General features: G+C 37.4%; 1 protein-coding gene across 1 annotated transcript in view; it reads left to right on the top strand.

The window, feature by feature from the left end:
- The window catches only part of bmpr1ab (bone morphogenetic protein receptor, type IAb), a 72,999-nt gene that overhangs the window by 7,774 nt on the left and 42,706 nt on the right, over window positions 1-22,519 (top strand). The window contains exon 2 of the mRNA XM_056469268.1: window positions 14,143-14,252. The gene's annotated coding sequence lies outside the window, so the exon portion shown is untranslated. The remainder of the gene's footprint in view (window positions 1-14,142; window positions 14,253-22,519) is intronic.

The raw sequence follows: 22,519 nt of genomic DNA, 5'->3' as shown, positions 1-22,519 counted from the left end.
TCAATATCGCAATGTACACATCCACAATAGTCACATCGTAAGATATGCAATGTTGAGTCTGAATTAGTTGAATAGGAGCCACAGAATTGTATTTAATTACCATATTTATATGTAATATACTGTAAATGATTTATGCAAAAAAAAGTTATTTCTTATAATTTTTGTCTTTTTAATTTATTTCTTCTCAAGTTGAAAACAAAACAATATTTTTACTCGATCTAAGAACTTTTAGATATTTGGACTAGAAACGAGACGGCAAAGTAAGAATAGCATTTATTGCATTGTGATTGTTCCATTTATGTACCAGAATACTGCTCCCTAGAAAAACGTCAAACTGTATTCATATCGCAGTATTTATCACAGAAAAATAAAATATGGGAATATCAGATTTTTCCAATGTCGTGCAGCTCTAATTTCAAAGGAGTTACTTGGGCTATGTTTAGTTGTACATTTCATATATGCTTTCTTCTTGTACATGTCAATGAGAAGGCAGTGCTTGTTGTACAGATCACATAACAAAATCACTGACCTAAATCCTTCTTTAGACCAAACTAGTAGTTTTCAAAAACAAACGCACAAGAAAAGTGAGTATATTTACCTTGATTTTGCATTGCTTTTATACCTCTTTTGTGGATCTTGTGAAACTGTAGTCATATTGCAATATTTATCACAGAAAAATTAAATTTGGCAATATCAGGTTTTTCTAATGTTGTGCTGCCCTAATTTTAAATTAGTTACTTGGGGTATGTTTAGTTGTACATGTCATATACACACCCTTGTACCTGTCAACGAGAAGGTAGGGCTCGTTGTACAGATCACATAACAAAACCACTGACCTTAATTCTTCCTTAGACGAAACTAGTAGTTTTCAAAAACAAACGCACAAGCGAGTAGATTTACTTTGATTTTGCATAGCTTTTACCTCTTTTGTGGATCTTGTGAAACTGTAGTCATATCAGATTTTTCCAATATCGTGCAGCCTTAATGCAGACGTTATAGGAGAACTTTTGTATAATATTTGTATACGCACACATCCCTTAAGTGTTCAAACTGAGAAAGTGGGAATTCAAAATGTGGGGTGACATATGACCAGTCTTTAACTAATTTATTATCTAAAAGAAGTTCCAATATCTTGCGTATAATTGATTCCTAATCATATTTAAAGATGTTTTGATATTTTATAGGAAACTAGAAGAAAAAATGAAAAAGCAAGTGATTTTTGTTGTGTCGTAGGTATTAATAAGACAACAATTTGTTATGTAAGTGCATGGATTGTTTAAACGGAGACATATAATCAGGACTGCCTGCCCTGAAGCATGTTTATAAGGTTAGCCCTACCCTTGACACAGGAATTCACATTCACAGTCAAATAGATGCATCCTGCATCTGTTCATTCTCACAAACCACAAATTTCTTGCCATTTGCATCATGTTTTTTTTGTAATCTCCTGGCATGTTTGCAAGTGCAAGATCAAGATGTGGGTTTAACAATATAAAGAACCCTGCACCCCTCCCACCTCCAGGAGCAGACGAAACCTTCAGCGATCTGAATTGCTCCTGCAGCCACGGGCCAGAAAAAGGCCTGTGCTCTGCTTGCAACTAAAATAGAAGACCAGAAGTGGGAGGGGAAGAGTGAACCAAATCTAATTTTCTCCCTAAGAGCCAGGCTTTCTTTATTTATATATCGTTATGGCTGTATTTAAAAGAGGAATGGTGGCCTGTTTCCTCCATGCATGACTCGATCTTTATTTTTCAGCCTGTGGGCCGTCGTCTGGACTTAGAAGAGCTTCTCCTTGGAAAGGGGGGAGGAGAGAGAGAGAGAGAGAAAGGGAATGAGAGGGAGGGAGAGTGGAAAGGGGGAAGAGAGGGGAAAAGAATCAGGTTTCGGTCCCTGTGCGCCCTAAGCTGAATTAGACAAGAAAGCAATATCACTCCAACTCAGACGTTCCTTTAAGCAAAGACACTTTTAGTTTTACATGCTTGTATTTGCTTAAAGTCCCAAAATACTTCAAATGAAATTCTAAAAACAAACTGCTATCACAATGATTCAAATAGAGATTGTAAAAGTTTGTTTCACTTTATAAACACCATTAAAATTATCATTGGTTTGTGGCAATTATATATTAGTGTTAGGTGGAGTTTTCTCATTTCGTTTGTCAGTCTGTTGAGGTCAAATGTCTGTGTGTAAAAATATAAACATTGAAGAGCTGCTATAAACTAGGATTAAATGAAAAGTACTCTAATTAAAAACAACAATGGTACTGTTTTTTTTTATTTAACACAGAAAATGGGCTAGCTTCGAAACAATCTACTGTAAAAAGTGTTGAATTCCTGAGCTTCTGCTATCAGATGCTTTCCTAACTGCTGTTTTCTCACTGCTGTAATTTATGTTTCAACTTAATAAGAATACACCATGCAGCAATTACAACTATCAGACCTTAATTAATGCCAAGTCTACAAATGGCTTGCAACTAGGGCTGGGCCGATAAATGATATTATATCGAATCGCGATAAAATGTATGTCAATAACAAGCTCTGGACGTTTTACTCTATATTGATCTAAGAGCCAGTCACACAGCAGTAATATGCAACAATGGGAAACTAGAAGTGTGTTGATATTAGAGATGTATCGAATTTTTGACCACCGAAAATTTATCGAACGAAAATATGTTATGCCATTTAATTCATCCTCTAATTTTTGTGGCTTCAGTCATTGTTGGGGTACTCTTTTAAATCTGGAAGCATTAACAACTTGTATCGAAATGTATATTGTTATTGTTTAACATGGAAAGTAATAATCGAGATTGCATTTTTGCCAAATCGCCCAGCCCTACTTGCAACTGGCAAGTGAAGAAGCATTCTTTTGAAAGGACAAAAGTTGTTCAGGTTGAAATAACACACGCACGCATGCAAACACTATAAAGAAGCTAACTTTTATGGCCGGGACACACAAATCCAATGGCAAACAACTAGCACCAACGAAACCCAACTCTGTTGTTTCCTTGCATTTGATCGCATTGAAACCTAAAAGCTTCGTGAACACACCAAATGAACGAAATCCAACTGAAATGAGAGCTGCATTCTCCGCATGCTGCATCTAATAATCCAGGGGCAGCATGGTGGCGCAGTGGTTAACGCTCTCGCCTTACAGCAAGAAGATTGCTGGTTTGAGCCTCGGCTGGGTCAGTTGGCATTTCTGTGTTTGCATGTTCTCCCCGTGTTTGCTTGTCCTCCGGATGCTCCGGTTTCCCCCACAAGGCCAAAAGACATGCGATATAAGTGAATTGGGTACCATAAATTGCCCGTAGTGTATGGGTGTGAATGAGTGTATGGCTGTTTGTGATGGGTTGCAACTGGAAGGGTATCCGCTGTGTAAAACATATGCTGGATAAGTTGGCTGTTCATTCCGCTGTGGCTACCCCTGATTAATAAAGGGACTAAGCCGAAAAGAAAATGAATGAATGAATGAATGAATCTAATAATCCATATCGTTTGCAAATGTTTGAGAATGTAGCAGAGTTACAGCCGACGTCTTTGTGATCCTTGACGGCTTGGCTCTTTACTTGCTACGTCACTTTACATCACACTCGCAATCTGATTTGTTGCTGAATAACATGTCAGAGTGCTCTCTTCAGCAATCATATAGGTAAACACAAAACAAAAGTTTCGGTCTGTAGCTCCTGGGACTCAACACTTGTAAACACTCGCTCTATCGGGCTCGCGCCTCTCAGCACCACCCACGCTCTTCACCGGTACCAAGCCGACCAATCACAGAGCTTGCGACGTGTAGTCATTTTTTAGCTGCACTGTACCATACGCATGTGTGCTTGACACAGAACTATAAATCAGCCTAAAACCTAAATGTTCAATGTGTTTTAAAAGTCATAAAGGTGAATAAATAGTGACAGAATTCTATATTTTTTGAGAGACTATCTCTTAAATTCTCAATACATGGTGTCGCATGGCACAGGCTTTTAGTGCTCTTCTGTGTAATTCAGCTTGGCCGTATTAAGACAAGGTAGTAAAAAAAACAGAATAGAGCTAGTTTCAGAGCCTTGAATGGCAGCTGAAATTGAGTCTGGGGAGATTTTATCTCAGTCAGCGTGTTTATTTCCCTTTTTTTAGTGCATGGAAAGATGGAGCGCACATTGCTGCTTGGTGAATCTTTTCTCACTAAATGTTATCTTCAAACCTTAATGAATGCCAAGTCTACAAATGGCTCGCAACTGGCAAGTGAAGAATGATTCTTTTGAGAAGCTTTGAGAAAGGACAAAAGTTGCTTCAGGTTGAAATAACACACGCGCACACACACATACACACGCAAATCCTGTTTACTACAGAGAAGCAAAGTGCATCTTTCATGCATGCAGTTTAAGCTTGCTGTAAACACGACTTGATGTTGGATTTTTAGAGAGAAATGTATAAAAAAACACTTGTTGTATTTGGAAACCACTAAATTGCCTATTGTTGAGCTCTACGTAATACCCTTTTCCATGTCTTTCTTTTTATCTGGCTCTGTATGGGACATGCCATGTCTTTCAGGATTGTTTTGTTGGGGAGTGCATTTGTGACCACACAGGACAATAGAGCAGAGTTGGTTGTGGTTAGCTGAGCGTGCAAAGTACACACGTGCCCGTTATTTGCAATGTCGAGACCTCCCAATGTTTAGCTTTACTATCAGCTGCTACTCTTCTATACCAGTCAGGTGGTGACATACTGTATTGCTGGAAATTGTCACCATGTTTATCTTAGGTTTTTGCACAATTCTTCCTACAATGATGTTTAAAAATATTATGCAGGGCTGCAACTAACGATTATTTTGACGTGATTATTTTTTATTTCCGATTAATTTGATAAAAACGTAATGCTATTTTAATTTGATGTTTTGCTTGCAACTGTATACAACAATATATAAAATATAATTTATAGGATATTATTTATGTTTAATTGTGTTTTAAAAATGCAAAAGTCACATATCGAGTTTAATAAGCTTTCATTTGAAATAGAGCTGCACAATTAATCGAAAAAAGATTGCGATCTCGATTCGACCCCCTAGACGATCCTAATCCAGCATTTCTACGATTCTGCCAATCATATTTTCAAGTTCAGGAGAGAAGCAAAGGCGGCTGCATGAGTCTTTTCATTGTTTCACATACATTGCTCAGCGACACGGACACCTCCAAATGATGTTGAAAGAGTCACACACTGTATTTATAGGGTATAATTCAACTAAAAATGTCATTTTTGTCTTCATATAATGCTGTATTCGCGGCCGGGAAATCACACGTGACGTGAGCTGCTGACCGTGAGTTGTTACCACAGAGAGAGCGGGCGCGCGCCCTACTTAATGATAGATGTGCGCGCGTCTACTTTAGTGAACAGAACCTGCATAGGCTGTGACTAACAGGTAATAAAGTTGTAAATACTATTCAGTTTGTGGCACAGAGTGATCGTTTGAGAGATCGTTTGTTCCTCCGTGTCAAGTTTCTTCACGGTTGTTTTGTTTTTTCTGAATGCTACCTTGATGTACAAGTAGCTAAAACTTGCTCATTCAGGTGGGAACCGGCGGACGTGCAACAACTTTAATCATAAGGTAAACGCAAAACAAGAGTTTCTATGTAGAGCTCCTTCACGGGACTCGACGCTTGTAAACACTCGCTCCATCGGGCTTGCAGCTCTCAGCACCGCTCACACTCATCACAGCTACCAAGTCGACCAATCACAGAGCTTGAGCTACGCATCGTTGCGACATGTAGTTACATTTTTTTTAAGAGGTTTGGGTTTGTGACTGCGCAAAGGCTGTGCCGGATCATATGTGTGCACTTGACGCAGAAGTGTAAATCAGCCTTAGAGCAGTTTAATGTAAAGTGCTCCCATGTCTTGGAGGACTTATGGAGGGTGCATGCTTTTTCCTGCAGCTGGTTCCATACCTTTCATTATGCGAGTGGCTGTGTATCTTGTCATCGTACAAAAATAAAGTGAGCAGCCCAACAAATCGATAAAATCATTCATTGACAAATAATTTCATTATTGATAATTATTGATTTAATCAATTATTAGTTGTTGCTGCTAGGCATGGGCCGGTATAAGTTTCTGACAGTATTATAACCTTGGATAAAAATATCACGGAATCACAGTATTGTGATTACTGCTCTAAAAGTACTGCTCTTATTTTTAAATGTCATTTAAATGTCAGTTATTTTAAAATTTTAAATGTCTGGGTAAAAAAAACAGCAACGACCCCCCCCCTCCCCATTTATTTTAGGAAACATTAATAATATTTTGGAACCGTAAACATGTCAGGCTAAATAATTCAAATAAATCATTGACTTGTGCTGTCTTCATTAGTTTCAATAACACAGAATTCTTTACAGCACATTAAAAACACATAAACCCTTGCATATACCTTAGGAACGATATAACAGAAAATTTTAGCGGTTTTAAAAACCTTGACTTTTCCAAACCATGCACGGTAAACCTTGAAACTGGCTATGTGTTGCAGCCCTAATATTATGGTTAATTTAAAATGTATGCTAGTATTTGCATGTTGTTTTGATTTAGCTTGACTATTGGATGGTTTCCCTCTGCTTTGCATGGGTAGTTATTTTTGACATTTTATTATGGAAAGATCTACCAAAACCATGCCGTCTGCATTTCTGCAGTGCATTATGTCAGGTCTGAGAATTGTTTGGCATCTGCACAGAACCACACGGCTATAAAGAGGGGCATTTCCAGAGTCTCACTCTCTCGATCTGAACTTTTGCATGTGCTCATAGCACTGTTGAACCTGAACAAAACCCTCAATAAAAAGCATTCATTAGCACTGAGCCCTCCAGCAAGTCCTGCCATCGCAGCCAAAGAAAACAGGCTAAAATTTCTGTGTGTATAAAGGTTAAATGCGTACAGAACCCCAGGGCTCGACAATAAGGATGCCCTGGTGGCCAGAGGTCAGTGTGAAAGGTTTTTGGAGCAGTTGAGGGACTGTTACTGCTGTCATTCATTCCTTTTTCATGCGATTCTGTGCATTTTAAAATGTTTCGTTAATTAAATTAGGGTTGCACAATATGACGATTCAGCATCTACATCGCTATGTGCACAACCACAATGGTCACATTGCAGAATGTACAATGTCAAGTATGGATCATAGTTGACCAGGCACCACAGTTCAGAATGCATGTGATTTGTGGATTAATTGCAAAGTTATACTATAATAGAGTAAAAGTTCATTTATATGGTTTTAAGATTTGTTACTGTGCAAACATTCCATTTGTGTTTAAAGCATTTGGGCACAAGAAACAATAATAGCTTTACCAGGTTCAATTAGTTTGTACAGTCAAACTATGCAAAAGTATTTTACATTTGACAATTCTATTTGTTGAATTTGATAATTCTGTAACACTGTTCATTCTATTCATTTACTTTCTATTAGAAAACTAACATTATTGAACTAAAAAAGAAAACTTCAACCAATCGTCATATAGGCCTGTCACGATAACAATTTTTTGTCGTATGATATATTCTCATATCTCCAAAATCTAGCAATAAACAATATTATTATCATTTTAACAACATTTTATGCCACTCATTGATTCCAGAATGACAATATAATAGCATCATAATGCAAGTACACACTTCCAAAGAACATATAAGATTTTATTCCCAAGAATATTTCATTTAATTATAGTCATTTTAACAATTTATTAATCAGACATTGGAATATGGATGTGAAAAAATGCAAGGTAAATAGAACTAGAACAAAGTAACAGATCCCAGATGAAAATAAATTATAGTAATTTATTGTAGATACTGTAGTGTTTGACGCTAACACTGACACCTCCAATAGAGATAGACAGGTTGCGCAATCAACTAAAATGTTGCTGATATTTTTTTTCATATATTCGTATTTCGATATATATTGCATCACCAAAATGATTGCGGTCATGGCCATGTGTTGTGCGATAAGTTAATATATTGATTATTGTGACAGGCCTGTTGTTATATAATTCACTACCTCAGTACACAGGTCTGTTTACATAGTAAGCCAACAACACACAATTGACTAATTAAAACCATATTCTGAATGTACAATATTGTATAAATCCTGTGCATCACAGCAATAACTTTTATTTTTATTATTAGAGGTATGAACCTACACTGGTGTCACGGTTCGGTTACGATTATCATCCCATCGATTCTGTTCAATTCGATATCATAGTGCATTGACAATGCTTTGCATATGGAATTTGATATTTTATGATATGATGTCCTCCACCATTCAGAGGAATGTGTGAGAGAGATCTCAGGTCTGGTGGGAGCAAATTGTGGCGACTGACCACTTTCCTCCATGTTTCCTCTGCTGTTGTTGTTTACCGCGTCGGAATCTCCACACACGCTCTTCCTTCTACATCATTAAACTGCGGAGAAGCACCTCATTGTCACAAGTTTAATGATGATCAGAACAGAACGCCTCAATAAATCCGATATGCCTGTTTACATGACAGTCGCATTATCACATATCCGTTTTATATCTGATTTATTTCGACATATGAAGGAGACCTGAAAGAGATCGCTGAATATCCGAATGCATGCATTTTTTCTGTTTACACGGTCATCATACAGATCCGATCTGTGTCACATATGAACAAAAAATCTGAATTGGGTCACATTTATCTGCAGTGTAAACGGGGCCTTAAACTTTAACGGTACACAAGCAAGAAGTGCTAAAAGTTAACTGATTTTGTTTGTCTGTTTGACACTTTGACAAGCTCTGCGCGAGTGGGCGTAACCGCCGTAAACTATTGATTTTCAAGACAGCCTCCCCGCCGCAGCCAATCACCAGCATTTGATCAGGGCACGTTAAGGATGCAGGTTTTCTCCAAGTGGTGCTCACTGACGTTGACAAGATTATACCCTTGGGTATCGAAATTTGGTACCGAACGAAAATGATTTTTTCGATACTCTGTAGTATCGAGACGGTTCGGTCGGTGCTTAAAAAGTATCGAACTCGATACCCAGCCCTATTGGAATCTATTACTTAACCGATGCCGAATTATTTGCATCTGCATCACAGTGCACCGAAGAAACAATTCATTTTGACACCCCTATTGATTACAGTCCTCAACCATCAACAATTTACTAGTGAGATGCTTGTTTGTTTTACCAAGGCGAGAACATGGTTTGCGGCTTTGGAATGGTTTAAAATTCTGTCATATCTGTATTTCACATAGGGCTTGCATTCCAGATTAGGGTTGGGCCGATAAACAATATGATATCAAATCGTGATGAAATAAATCGTTATGTAAATAACAATAATAGGCTCTGGACTTTTTTACTCTATATTGATCTATATAGACCGAACAACAGAAATGTGCAACAATGGGAATCTAAAAGTGTGTTGATATCAGAGATATATCAAATTTTCGGTCACTGAAAACTTATGTTATGCCATTTAATGGCCCCTCTAATTTTTGTGGCTTAAGTCATTGTTGGGATACTCTTTTAAATCTGGAAGAATTAACAACTTGTATAGAAATGTATATTGTTATCGTTCAAAATAGAAAATTATTATTGAGATTTTGCTATATCGCCTAGCCCTACTGCAGATCATAGCATCGATCTATTTTACTGACAAAAGTAAACCCTAACCCTAACCCTAATTGAGCAACAGATGTCAACATTGGCATCAAAATAGCTAAAAACTCACATAGCCTCTTAAGACCCAAGGTCTTTTTTTACATGCATTTTCTATTTCTCTTTGCTATTTGAGCTTATTAGGGATATAATTCACCAACAAAATTCTTTTTTGAATTTGAATTTATCATTTTAAAAGTTTTATGATATCTCTCAGCTTCTCAACTCCTTTATGCAATGTTGTTTTAAAACATGACTGGGTTTGATAAGCAGATTTGAGAAGACAAGTCTAGCTGAAGGTCTTGTACAGCACAATGCGCAATAGCCCACATTGTGTTTTCTCTTTCTGGGCTGTAACCTAAATGAATGGCGAATGGCTGGTTGTAATTGAATGACTTCCTCCATAATAGGTCTCTGCTTTGTAGAGGAAATGAGTAAGAGTTCCTAAATGGTGAATATGAACAGATGTGTTACAAGGGGGTCATCACCCTTCAACTATTGTGAGGCCAGGGTTAATTATTGCCTCTCTCCTTTATTCTTTGCCAGTCACACCTCTCAATGCATTGTTTTGCTTTAGTGTTTGTTTCAGCGCAAAAGGAGATGTGTGGTGGTTGTCCTACTGATAAAAACACTTCCCGGGGTTACAGAGTTCACATGTAGACTTGGAAGAAATCTCTGACCGTTTAAAAGAAAGTTTTTGTGGCGTTCTGCTCATTGATTGTTGGTTTTAAGGCACGCACAAAGTCGTGCAGTAAACAAGTTTGCTGTCATCTCACACAACTAAAGATTCTGACAGAAAAGCTCAGCTGTTGCCTTCCCACTGAATCGTGACTGGGTGCTCTCTCTGAGCTTGTAAAATATCACAAACATTAAGGATCATCGTAATCACGGTGTAAAAAAACGAGTGGGTGCTTTGCATGCACAGTTGAGCCCTCCCTCCAGGCATCTGTGTTCTCATCGCTAGCGCCTCACTGAACCACACTAACCTTCTCATTTCATGGGCTTTAATTTCAATTAGCTATGGCTGATCGTTCGCTTTGATCGTATTAGTCTCCCCTCAGAGCGCCGATTGCGTTTTTATACACCCTGTTGGTTTTACTAAACCCTCTGGAATTAACAGCAGTGATGGCATCTTCATATGTTTGATTTCCACTTCCTACAGCCGTCTCTCAACTTTCAGCACAGTTTCTCTCTCAGCACTCCAGCAAAGTGTCACAAATCACGCACACGAGTTTAGTGGTGATGTGTATACACAAGCCACTGATTAATTGCTGCTAATTATTTCATATAGTTAACTGCTGGTTTTTGATGAGGCTTATTGAAAAGACTTCTAAAGCTTCGGATTTGGGAGGAAGTCAACATTCCTGGACTTGGGAAATAAGTTGTAATCCTCTTTTTGAGCGAGGGCAGCGGGGTCAACTCCTCCTGGCACCTGTGCAGATCTGAATGTCTCAGGCCTGGTGACACTCTGTCTGAGGAGTGTTTGGGCGCTGTGTCGGGCACTAATCCACACAAAGTCTCAGTTCTGTTTAATTCTTGGAGAACACCAGTTTTGATCTCATGTGTGGCGTATTCAGTGTCATTTAGTGAGTGGGAAAATCTTGTGAGCTTTCAATTTCCATTCATGCTTTGTATATTTTTTGGTGTTCAAAAGTCACATTGTTTAAAAGTTAGGACACTACAAGACATTGGTTGTCAGACTGGCTAGTTGGTTTGGTGTATTCCACACGTCACCTCTTGTCAGGTTAAAGTCGTATTGAATTGACCCTGATTCATTATGTAGGATTGTTATTGACTGTCAGCTAAAGAGAGCAGTATGACTGGTCATTCAGCAACAAATCAGAGTGCTAGAACACTAGAGTGACTTACTCAAGTAAACGGTTCAGCAAGTGTAACAGTAAACTAGGTCTGTGCGATTTGGGGAAAATATCTAATAGCGTTTTTTTTATTTTATTTTGACAGATATTACGATTTATTTTATAAATTCGCATATATTGATTACAATTTAATTTTATAGTCAAGATTCAGCTCAATACTCTTTATCGTAGCTTATACAGTGAGTGTTAGTTAAAAAAAGAAACCAATTTATTCCAACATTTTGACAGATTGAGGGTGCTTTCACATCTGTGAATCGATTCATTTGTTCTGAAACAGGGATTAAAATTGTTACAATGCTGCTCTTTGTTCTTGGTGTGGATCGCTTCCACACGGCAAAGTTTCTAAACGGACCAAAAGTGCTAAAACAAGTCACGTGCAAGTAAACTCTCCTCACATTGGTCAGTTTCACGGTTTATTTTTCGGAGTCCCGCTCAGCTGTCATGCGTCCTTATTTTAATTTATGCCAATGAGCAACAAGACATTATAAGCGGAAAGCTGCGCTTTAATTTTGAATGGTGACACCCACAAACATTGTCATCAAATATAAATCAGAGGTAAGACTTTCTCATACAGAACCCTTGCCTAGACTGCAGTTCGGTCAATTGTCCTAATAGTTAAACAGCTCTCGTTAATAGTTCAGTATGCTTTCACTTTCGTATTTCACATGAAAAGCACATTTACCGGTAGGAATGACCTCCCACCTTATTCATAATTCTCTCTTCAAATAGCCATAAATGCCTATTACATATCCATATTACACTGTGATATAGCCAGGCTCGGATCATTTTGCTTTCTAACTACAAGCGATCTGCTCCAAAGTTCGTTTCAATCAAGCCAAGACTGGATTATTAGATGTCAGCAGACATATTTACACGAGCAAATTCATCTGTGGTGAGTGACAATTACTGTGATAATGGTACTAAATTCTTTGCTTATGATGTGTGTGTCGTGAATTCTGGTATTCCTTTGTTGAATTAGAATATGAGATTACTGCCCTTTGTGGGTGCGGAAAGACACGTCTTATGATGCATTTGGGTGTCCTGGGCTTAATGCTGCTCTATTAAACTCATAATCAGCTTCAAGCTTGCATTCATTTTTGGGCGCAATACCTACATCCTTAATTTATTTCATTCATTCATTCATTTTCCCTTGGCTTAGTCTCTGATTTATCAGAGCAATGAACTGCCAGCTATATCCAACGAATTTTTTACGCAGCGGATGCCCATCCAGCTCCAATCAAGTACTGAGAAACACCCATACACTCACATACACTCATACAATACGGCTAATTTAGTTCATCCAATTCACCTATAGTATATGTCTTTGGAATGTGGGGGAAACCAGGGCACCCGGAAGAAACCCACGCAAACTCCACACAGAAATGCCAATTGCTACCCAATAAGCCACACATTTTTTTCCCCATTATTCATTACACTCAGACAAGCACCACAGTAATTAAGAAAAAATATCTGTTGTTGCTTCTTAATGTAAATGTATTGCAGTACTTATCATGGATGATGTATATTGTATATTATATATTATTGAACGCCTAACACTTATTTGGTGCACACTGACTGAACAAATCAATGTCTTTGAACATAACAGCAAGCAAATGAATACAATGTGAATGTCAACTGTGATTTCGATCACAGTATTTGTCTTTTGGCACAAGAACATAAGTACGAATAGCTTGTTTTGGTATTTTTTCTCACAGTACAAGTTTCATAATCATGTGATGGTCAGTAGGTCGAGAGTAGGTGGTCTTCTTGTATTGATTTAACCACATGAGCGTCTCCACAATAAAAGCAATCTGATCAAATGTATTTTCTGCCACCACATGTAGTTTTCCAAAGTGGACTCAAGGCTTAAAATGTTTTCGACCCCATTTACACATGTATTTAGGATTTTTTTTTACTTGTGATTGTATTGACAAGACTTTCTAAATGATCTTAATAAGGCTGCACAATATATCTATACAATATATCTATACAATAGAGTCACATCGCAAGCATACACAATGTTGAGTCTGGATAATCATAATGTTTTTTGAGGCCTATGACTGTGTGAGGGTTTTAAAAGCATTCAGGCATAAGAAATTGTACCACTTGTTACTTTGACAAATGAATAACAATTCATTTTATTGAGTTGTTTATCAAACGAAGACTATGAGGTATTATTTAACATTTGATTATTAAATTTCTGTATACCTTCGTACAGATCGACTCCTTTGAAAACAATAAAATACTATTTATTTAATTGGTATCTTTTTCTTTATTAAATTATCTATGCTTGTAGATTGTTTTTTTTTTTATATTTTATGCACTCCCCTACAGAATCATCCCAATCAATCTAAAATTATAAATTCTTTCCAAATAGTTATTCAACAAATCTAATGAAATTGTATTTCTATCCCAATATATATATCGTAGAATAAAAAAAATATTGCAAGGTAAAATGTTTCCAACATCGTGCAGCCCTACATCTTAATACCCAGAGTAAACAGAGCTTTATATCCATTATTTATTGTAAATTAATCTGATATTGCTCTTTTATGGTTCTAAATTACCTACTGACTTCTCAGTTTTTAACATGTAATATAATATTTAAATATATATTTTTGCTTTTCCATTTTCAGGTTTTTCCCAGGAGATAGTGGCTTCAGCTCTAGACAGACGGACTCTGTAAATAGTGACACTGATGAGAACACTGGATCATCATGTACTGCCACATTTGCTACCCTGTCAGGTAAGAATCTGTTGCTGCTGCTGCTTGTGTGCTGGTGTATGATACCCCCTTCACTTTAGCATTGAGTTTATTCCCTATTCCTTTGATCTGTGGGTTTTTATACTTGTAAATCAGTGTTTGTCATATTTCCCAGAAGGCTTAGTGAAATTAAACTGCCGGTAAATGGTTGGAGCGTTCTGCTCTCTGTTACCAGAGGGTCATCTCTTTTTCAAAGACTCACTCCATAGCGAACTACATTTTGTAAATGCTGCAATTTTTCTTGACTTCCTCCACTCTTGGCTGTATTTTCATAGTGAAAGAAGGATCATGCAGCAACCTTGATTACCGAAGCCCAGAGATTAACCCTTAACCCTATGTCTGAGACCGAGACAGACCTATGCAATCAGTGGGTTTCCTGTCTCATAATTATTGGCGCATGATCGGTCTGTCAGAATCCAGATCCCCCTGCAGCCCACCTCCATCGCATTAATGACCTACAACATATGAGAACTGTGTTTACATCAGAACTCCATACCACCACATAGACGGGATCACCGTTGGGATTTTCTCAGGTACTTATGGGCTTTACTCTTGATTAGCCTATAGTGAGTATTTAGTCGTCGCTCAGAGGCATGGGTCAATCAGTCCATGATGCAGAGGGTAGTATGGACCTGGGATGTTTACATGGGGCTGGTGGGATGGCTCGCTGGAGGGAGAGGCTGTTCCACTCAATTGCAGCCACATGTTTGCAAAGGATGTGGAGCTGAACGAGGCCGTGTGATCTGCCAGACTTTAAACAGGGCCTTCGCCTGTGGGCAGCTCTAAAGTTTTCCAGCGTGTTCCTTCAGCTTCTTCGTTACTGTGGTTTCTGGGCAAACACACTGCCCTGTTGCCATACAATTTTGCATTCATAAACTGAACTCGCGCTGCCTGAGATTCCCATACAATTTACTCAGTCCAATCTGTTCCTGTATTGACTTACGCTAACACTCAGACCACACACATATAGGTAAGTTACTTTGAGATGGGGCATGGAATGTTTAATACATGCCAGTGAACATCTGCAAAATGCAGAAGCAGGAAATCTTTCAAATATACACATGGGGCATAATGGAAAGTGACATTGTCAGCTAACTCTGGGTTTTGTTAGGAATACTTTGGACACCTGTTTTGTGTGATCTATTTCACTGTTTGGACCTGTTTATATAAGTATGTGTCTTTTTATATAGTGTGAGTAATGTGTGTACACGCTGGACGAATCCTAGGTACAATCCATGTCAGTTACTGCAGCTTACTAAAAAACTGAACTGGCATAGCTCAATTAGACCGAATGGTTTATGTTTTATAAAGACAAATTATTGTTAAATTCTGGCTGAAATTGAACTTTTTAAAGTTAATGTAAATTTACTGATTGTTGCATCTGGAAAAAAAGTGTCCAGATGTCACAGTTTGAATGGGGAACAAAGACTTAACTGCTGTTATACTCACAGTTGTAAAGTCAGTATAAAGTTGTAAAATTATAAACTACTTTTAGAAGTTTAACAGATCTGGCTATTTATGGAAAATATAAGAATGGTTAGCTTGAATGTAAATTTCTTTAAAAAAAAAAAAAAACTTCAAACCTTATTGACTTTCTTTCCTCTGCACTAAAGCGTATGCTGAAGGTTCCATGTGAAAGTCAATTGGTATCAGTGTTGTTATAGGAGCTTTTTGATTTTGTGACTAATTGAGGCTTTTCACACTAACTTTAATGCTGGCTTATCTTCTTTCTAAACTTTTAAACTCGAGGTAAAGGAATATTTCACAGGTTTTTTTTTTTCAAATACGTTTTGGTTTTATTTTCCTTTTTTACCCCCAACAACTTGGCATACATTAACAAGGTAGCAAAAACAAAACAGCACACGTCCACACCCTTCTTATATACACATATACATACACACATATACACATTCAAATTACATAACTTAAAAAAGTAAATAAAAATAATAATAAAAAATAAAAATAATGAATTGAAACATTGAAAAACAACGACTAAATAACAAACAATAATACAATATAAATACATGTTTACAAACACAATTTACATAATATCCATATATGGTTCCCAAAGATAGTCAAAGTCCTTCTGCTTGCCTTTGATGATACAAGTTAGTCTCTCCAGTCCAACACAGTTCAATATCTCTTTTTTCTACTATTGTATGGATGGAGCATCCATGTGTTTCCAGCATAATGCAGTAGCCTTCTAGCTTAAAGACAACTAAACTTCCAAATTTTTGTCTTTCCAATTGTAAGTTCCATAGTTTACAAACCAAGAATACAGAATTTGGTATTCAAAGGGATTTTAACATTAAGCATGTCTGACATACATTCAATTATCTCTTTAGGACATTGCCAGAGGCAATGATATAATGTACCTTTATCATCTAAACATTTAGGGTGCTTTCACACCTAGACTTTTGTTTCGGAAGCTGGCGTGTTTCCCCAGTTAGCGCGCTTCGTTTGCAATATGTGAATCCCACAATCACGCTCGGATTTAAAACAAACTAGAGTGGATCGATTGTAGTGAGAAAGCAAAACAATCCAGGCTAAATCACTGTGTATTTTGGATATGTAATAGGCATGGCTATATGAAGAGAGAATTATGAGTAGGGCGGGATGTCATTCCTACCGGTAATGTCAAATACGAAAGTGAAAGCATGCTGAACTATTAACGAGAGCTGTTTAACCATTAGGAAAATTTACCGCAGTCTTGCTTTATCTGTTATTTCTCTCTATAATGCAAAGCCTATAAATGCATAATTCTAGCTAACGACTATGTGTAAGAAAGTCTTACCTCTTATTTATATTTGGTGAACATGTCTGTGGGTGTCACCATTCAAATATAAAGCACAGCTTTTTGCTTATAATGCCTTATTGCTCATTGCCATGAATTAAAATAAAGACGGATGACAGCTGAGCAGGACTCTGAAAATTGAACCGTGGAACCAACGGGACGAGAGTTTACTTGCACGTGACTTGTTTTAGCTATTTTGGTCTGATTAGAAACTTTGCAGTGTGAAAGCGAACTGCACCAAGAACAAAGAGCAACATTGTAACAATTTTAATCCCTGTTTCGAAACAAAAGAATTGATCTACAGGTGTGAAAGCACCCTTGGAGCACACATCTGGAATATTAGCAGACATATGATGTTTAAGGGGTTCTATACGTTCTCATTAACCATTTATATCGAAGTAGTTTAAACTTGGTATTTATTGTTTGTGTTTCAGCTGTCAAGCAAGCATAATTCTAGTCCGCTTCATCTATATCCTATTTCACACTTTTAAATTCAAGTAATCAGTTGAGCACCGTATTTTACACAGTTATGAAATCTTTTCGGCGACACAGTGGCACAGTAGGTAGTGCTGTCGCCTCACAGCAAGAAGGTTGCTGGTTTGAGCCTCGGCTGGGTCAGTTGGCGTTTCTGTGTGGAGTTTGCATGTTCTCCCTGCGTTCGCGTGGGCTTCCTCCAAGTGCTCCGGTTTCCCCCCAGTATCCAAAGACATGTGGCACAGGTGAATTGGGTAGGCTAAATTGTCTGTAGTGTATGAATGTGAGTGAGTGTGTATGGATGTTTCCCAGAAATGAGTTGCAGCTGGAAGGGCTTCCACTGCATAAAAATATGCTGGATAAGTTGGTGGTTCATTCCACTGTGGCGATCCCGTTTTAATAAAGGGACTAAGCCGAAAAGAAAATGAATGAATGAATGAATGAAGTCTTTCCACTGACATTTTTTGGCAATTTTTTTGTGCTGTTAATACAACATTGCAGTACCAAACATATGCAGCAAGAAAAAACGTGACAGACCAAGTGACCGGTCAACCATTGGGCAAAACATTTCTGCTTAAACCAAACTTCCTCTACAGAGTAGGTAGAAAGTTTGCCACAGATGACAAAACCTCTTTTTTTTTATCCAGCAGCCATGATATTTGAGAGCAGATAATCGAAAATATAGTATCTATTTCCTTTATATGTCATACCCTACTGCCTTTCGAGAGACAGCAGCTCAAAACAGCAGCGATAAGACAACAGGTCTCCAGCAATGCCAGAGTCTGTCTTTCCAATCTATGTGGATAAGCAAGAAAAAAATAGCATCGTTTTAAACACCTTGTGGCAGACATCTTGATTTATAAGCTCATGCAGGAACAGACATTCTGGCAGCACAGGCTCTGCAGAGTGTGAAAAGGATCTGTTTGATACAGAGGAACCTCCTGCCGCAGCCATCAAGTGTCCTGTCTGGAGAATTGGAGACATCGGAGAGCCCTGCATGAAGTGCTCTTTCGTGCTTTGCTCATCAGGGCAACGTCCTTCAGCTCAAAACAATTTGCACTTAGTGTTTTTGGGGAAAGGGGGCAATGTCACATTCACTTGCCAGCTGGATGACATGTGTTTCTATACACAAAGGGACTAGCCACTTAGTAATATGGATTTTGTTCTTCATATCCAAAAGGAATTGGCTCGCATAGGTCAGCACTGTGGTCTGCAACCTGTCAGACAGGATTTCACACTCATAAATGTGTAGATTGGTGGAACTCAGATGACCTTCCATGGGTAGGGAACACTACTCTGATTTAAAAATGCAGAAAGGAAAATAAAATTGGATGGAAATGACATTCTGAATGATATCCAAGAGTTTGTGGCTCTTGCAGTTTCATTTACAAAAAGTCTTTTAAAGAACTATAATAGATCGCGATGATATTTAAAATAACTGTTTTCTATTTTAATACATTTTACAAGTTCATTTGTTCCTGTAATATAGATAAAGATCTATAGTAGATCAGTTTGTGAATTTATCACATATTTATTACTACAAAAAATCCCTGTCTTAACGAGCATATTTGAACTTCAAACATTCAAAATGGCTAGTTCATTTATAAAAAAAACAAGTGACTATTTATAAATGGATCATTGAATCATTTACTCAAATGATTAGTTTAAAAAAAGATTCATCCAGGAGCGAAATACTGCAATGTTGGGCTAATAGACAATGTCATCGTCTATCGCTGATGGCCGACAGACATTACAATGCTGAGCCGGCATCGTGATCCTCCGCCCCGCCCTCGTCGCAGCAGCAACCTGCTCGTGAAAAATACACACTTGGGCCCAATTTACACTAATACGCATTAATTTTAAATGGCATTTTTTAGAACGGAAACGATCCACATCCACACTGGCGTTTCATCTAGCATTTCTGAAAAGCCCTCCGTCCACACTATATCTTTGAAAATGCACATCACGTGATCACACACACACTCTGTCATGCGATGCAGTGTAGGCTATGCGCGCGTCTGACTCTGAGCTCCAGAAGTCACCCCAGAGAGCAGTGCACATCAGACAGTTTATCAAGGATGTACCACTGTATCGCGTCTCACTATAGTTTTTAAACATGATATTTATTTTATCTGGTCTCTATCTAAGGACTCTTCAGTCTTTTTAATCTATCAGGGAACAAGTCACAGCATCAGTACACTGCTTCAATCTTTTACACTTGTACTTAGAAATTATAGCAAAAACCTGTTGGTTGGGCACCTTTTTTACCAACCAAGTTTGTCAACACCATTATAACGACACAGATCACTCTGCCTATTCATGTCAGAGTCTCGCAGAAAAAGTCATTGACAGGTGGTAATTTGTGTATAACTTAATTTATTTATGATTCGGTTATGGGTAATACAAAGACCATGCGGGTCAGGTAGTTGAAACGGTAAGCTACAAATAATTAATTCGTTATGAATTAAATAATTATTCATAAATAATTTATTCACCGCCGCCTACGATGACGATGCCATCGTCCATCACGATGTTTCACATTAGACACCGTACGATGCCAAATTGGTCAACATCGCCCAACCCTAGTGCAAAGTTGATCTCAGATGCACAAATGCTCTGCAGCTTGGTGCAGAAATAGTTTTGTGTGCCGAGCCGAAAATTAGCCTATTTTGTCTAAATTGTAACTCAGCCAGCGTTAACTTCTTGTGTGTTATAGGTATTAGGAATGCTCTGATCGATCGGCCAGAGATCTGATAATCACAATGACTTGATTCGTACTTGCTGATCTGGCTGATCTCATGAACTAAACGAAAATGTTTGTTTATCCGTTTACAAGCATAGGAAGATGCATGTTCACACCCGGTTTGTACATATATTAGCTACTGCATGTATTTAGGTCTTTTTACATATAAGAACTGAAATTTCTGTGTTTTAGACAATGCAAATTCACTAAAATCTGGCTGGAAATATTAGATTAAAAAAAACTTAATTATAATTTTAACATGAATATTTAATAATACCTTTAGTTTATATAACTATTTCCTTTTAGTAAGTAATGGATTTTTAGGTGTGCATTTTAACTTCTTATGCATCAAATATACACTCCAAAATTTGTCTTGATTGAGATGTTGAAATTTTTTTTGTTGATGTTTCCAAATTGCATTGTTAGTTATCTGGCTATTATGTTCTGTATAGCTGCTTCTGACCATGACATTTTCACAACTAAATGGTTAAAAGAGACATGCTTAAGGGATTATATGCAGCATCCTTCATTGATTCTCTTATGGAAGGAGTGATCTCCACTTAAGTATCATACTTAGAGGGAAAATGTGCTTTATGCATTACAAAGCTTGAAGCATCAGAATCGGTACTCTGATCACCATGACATGGTATTAATACTCTGTATCGGCTGCAAAAATCCTGATCGAAGCATCCCTAATAGGTAAATAAAACTATACATTTAAAAAGGGGATATTTTTGTTTTCGTAATTTAACTTTATTTTAATTCTAACTAAATTTATTAGGGTTCATCATATAGTGAATGCTTTTGGACTTTGGAGATGTGTTCCTATTTATAAGTACCATAACCTCTTGCACATTGTTAAAATATTAGTATTATTATTGACAATAATTATTGTAGGCCGCTGGACTAAAGACAATCGTTTATTTTATGCGTTTTCATTTTTTCTTTGTGTGTGTTTTGTACATTTATGAATAGAATAGAATAGAATAGAATAGGTCTTAGGAATTTCTAGTATTATTTACCAAAAGTATCAGAATGATTTATATTTGGCCAAAATTTCCAAATATATCAGCACCAATTGCACCACAGATATGCTAGTGACTAGTTAACTTTTTTACTGTGTGCCACAAACAATTGTCTGTTTGATTTCAAATACACTGAACTCTGTGTTCATCTCATTTGCTAAAAAATATCGACTGACCAATAAAATTATAATAATCAAGTCATATGAGAATCGGTGAAGTACAAATACCCGTACAGTGGTGTTAATACAAGTAACTTATGTCACCAAGGCTACGTCTTTTAAAATAAAAATAAACGACGTATATAGTATTGCAAATCTTATTAATGTTTGATTATTATGATTTTGATTAGATTGTTTCAAAATGATTGTGCTGCTTAATATTTTTCTGAAACCATTAACAATGACTTTAAACAATGGAAAAAACAAAACATTTGTTACAAATACTACTACACATTCTCTGGTGTCACATTTGCTTCTCTGAAAGAAAGAAAAAACTGGCCCTGTGCTTTTGTACAGTAATGTAATGTATAACCGTCAGAGCATTTCTTGTCCAGTTTCCAGATCTGTGATTGTTGAGCTGAGCTTGGAGCTTAAGCCTTCTGCTGTGTTTTCCAGAACTAAACCTCTCAGACATACGTCTCAGTGACGTGAAGCCCTCTCTGGAGAACCAAGTTACATTTGGTTGTGGAATGTGCTGGAGCGTGTGCATCTGCTTAAACAAAGCCTTATTTTCAGCTCAATGTTGTAATTACAGACTAGAATGTATCTAGCCGTCTTGTGAACCCACAGCAGCCTCTGCACAAGTTTCCCAGGATCTGCTCTGTACGTCCAAACAGAGTGTTTATGGCAGTAAATCTGAACCACCATTAACACAACTTCTCTAAGACATATTTACTTACTTTTAGAAAAGTGTGTGTCTTCGATGTGAGGAAATCAAACTGTGCTGTGCTGCTAGCGTTGATATGATGCTCATTGATGTTAAAGTGAGGATAGAGATGGACTCTCTGAAGTGGTCAGTTTCAGCGCAGCTTGTAGTCTGGTACTCGTCTAGACATTTGGATTGATGGGAATTGTTTGTTATGAAGAGAAAAAGCAGATTTGGAGTTTGGAAAGATAATCCCCAGTGAATTCGATGCTTACTCTTTCAATAAGGGTTATTTTTATAAAGAACGGGCTATTATTTATCGATACTTATTAATAATAACCCTGCTAAA

The sequence above is a fragment of the Danio aesculapii genome, chromosome 12 (genome assembly GCF_903798145.1).
Source record: "Danio aesculapii chromosome 12, fDanAes4.1, whole genome shotgun sequence".
NCBI classification, from domain to species: domain Eukaryota; kingdom Metazoa; phylum Chordata; class Actinopteri; order Cypriniformes; family Danionidae; genus Danio; species Danio aesculapii.
Note: the sequence above shows the minus strand (reverse complement) of the source record. Positions and strands in the feature narration are given on the sequence as shown.